Below are 2710 nucleotides of genomic sequence, written 5' to 3'. Positions count from 1 at the left end.
CTTTCAGAGATGCATTGTTTTTGGAATAGTCATGAATTTTTGCAAAACACAGGTGGATAAAGTAGGACCTCATGCTGCTGCTGCTTCTGTCATGGTCCTTTATAAAACAGAAACACTAAATATGGCAATTAGAAAAAAAAACAACCATCAAATAAAGGATGAGTAATTAAAATGATCAGAAGTTTACAAAATTTGGTCAGCTTTGAGAGTTATATAACAATGACTTACTCCCTACTTTAATTCAAGGTATTCTTGCACTAATTATCATGATGCCCTGGGCCTTTCCTAGCATACTCTTTGTTCTTGGCCAGAGTGCAATGTAAGGTGAGTTCCCTTTAAAACCGTCCATACAAATTTGAAAACAAGAACACAAAAGGAATCTGGTGAAAAGTATTAGAATGAGTTTCTTAGAGGTCTAAATTGTATCTGCTTATGCATTACAATAAACAGATACTACACCAAATAAGAAAGAAATGACAATGAAATGTTCCAGAAAACTATAAGCTTGTAGATGTTAACCTAGGAAGAAAAAAAATATACAATAAGTTTTGAGTATATTCTAAAACTCCCAATTTTTCTATTTATAGTCTGAAAAGCAAAGTTCAGAAAAGCTATGCATAAAATAATTTTGTACATTATTAACAACACTACTCTAAAGGGGCAGAAATTAGTTCAAACATAGATCTACTTTTCTGCCTTCCTTTCTCCTCTTTTCCATGTACTTCCCCTTTTTCCTTCTCTGATTCTCTTCCTCTTTTTATCCTATCCTCTTCCTTCTCTCTCATATTTTCTGCATCCTTCACTCTTCTTATTCTCTTCTCCAGTCTTGTCTCCCTCCTTCTCCTCATGGTCTTGCTCCTTCCTCCCAGAGCCATACTTTATATCTCCAAAAGAATGAATAAGTAGATGCAAAATTTTATGTTTCTTTTTAGAATTTCTTAAAGATCAATCAGTCCTTGGATATGAAGCATCAAGCTTAGTTAAACAGATGTAACTAAGATTTTTAGTAAGTCTCCTGTCTCTTCTATATCTTTTTTCTTAGAAAAAAACTAGGAAAAGACTTGATTCCATAGTTCACAGAGAAAGAAGTCAAATGGCTTATAAAATAAACCATTAGTGAGGTGCTATTTTAAGTCTATCAGATAAGCAAGGTTATAAATTTGAAGGGGAAAAAAAGATTAGCCAGGGAAACCACACTCTCATATACTGTTCAGGAGAATATAAATTGGTGAAACCTCTTTGGATCAATGTGGACATATCTCCAAAAAACCCTTAAATATACACATTCTAAGATCTAACAGTTCTATTTTTAGAAATTAAGCCTACAGGTATTTTACACATATGCAGAAAGATGTATAGGGATATTCATTTCAGTATTGATTTAAATATAGAAAGACCCTGGGAAAAAGTTAAGTGTTAAAGATAATTCAAACTGTGGCATATTCATACAAGAATACTATGTAGACTTTAAAATGATGGTGTGGATTATATGTTTCAATAAAAATTATCTCTAAGATGTTAAGTTAAATAAATAAAATAAACTTCAGAACACTGTACAATAGATTTCCATTTGTATATTTAATAATATAGGAAAATATATATGTACATATACACACACTTAAGTATAAGATATTCTATTTTCATTAAAAATTATAGAAGCAAAGCTATGAATTAGTAGAAGTTGTTGCCCTGTTTACTGTATTAATTTCACATGGGCATATATAATTTTTCTGTTAAATGTTGCATTTAAATACCATCTGAAACTCTAGCTCTATTTTGCTGCATCTACTCAGAGGATGAAGATCATTTTCAGCAATCGAACTGTCAACATCCCAGAAAATGTTGACATCACTCTGAAGGGACACGGTTATTGTGAAGAGTCCCAGAGGAGCCCTGTGGAGGGACTTCAATCACATCAATGTAGAACTCAGTCTCCTTGGAAAGAAGAATAAGAGGCTCTGGATTGACTGATGGTGGGGAAGTAGAAAGAAACTGGCCACCATTCCCACTATCCGCAGTCATGTACAGAACATGATCAAGGGTGTTACACTGGGCTTTCATTATAAGATGAGGTCTGTGTATGCTCACTTGCTCATCAACATCGGTATTCAGGAGGATGGTTCTCTTGTTGAAATCAGAAATTTTTGGAATGAAAAACACATCCACAGCATTCGTAAGAGATCAGGCATTGCTTATTCAGTATCTCAAGCCCAGAAAGATGAGTTGATTCTTGAAGGAAACAACATTGAACTTGTATCAAGTTCAGCCACTTTGATTCAGCAAGCCACAAAACTTAAAAACTAGGATATCAGAAAAAGTTTGGATGGAATTCATCTTTTTGAAAAAGGAACAGTTCAGCAGGCTGATGAAAAAGATCTAAGTTCTCCAGCTATAGAAACAGTGAGGTGCCAAATGATTCCTGACATTTTTGTGGTGTTTTGAAGATGCAATAAAAGCCTTATGTTTAAAAAATAAATAAACACTACCTGAAACTCTAAACTAAAATAAATTTTCTTTAATAATTGTCAATATAAAATCTATATTTTATATAGCTTAAATATATATAAATATATTTAAAAAGGAAAACATTCTATTTCATCTTGCAAAATAATTTTTATATAAAATGCTGCTATTAGACTAACAGTTTGTATCCTTCCCAAATTTATGTTAAAACCTAATCCTCAGTGTGCTGGTATTGGGACAGGTGATT

The 2710-nt window shown here is 32.7% G+C and overlaps 1 pseudogene; it reads left to right on the top strand.

Annotated features, from left to right (window-relative positions):
* The first annotated feature begins 1775 nt into the window (after positions 1 to 1775).
* LOC114232218 (60S ribosomal protein L9-like) lies at positions 1776 to 2442 on the top strand (annotated as a pseudogene).
* The last annotated feature ends 268 nt before the right edge of the window (positions 2443 to 2710 follow it).

This window comes from Eptesicus fuscus, chromosome 2 (genome assembly GCF_027574615.1).
Source record: "Eptesicus fuscus isolate TK198812 chromosome 2, DD_ASM_mEF_20220401, whole genome shotgun sequence".
Lineage (NCBI taxonomy): Eukaryota > Metazoa > Chordata > Mammalia > Chiroptera > Vespertilionidae > Eptesicus > Eptesicus fuscus.
This window is presented reverse-complemented; position numbering and strand designations above follow the sequence as displayed.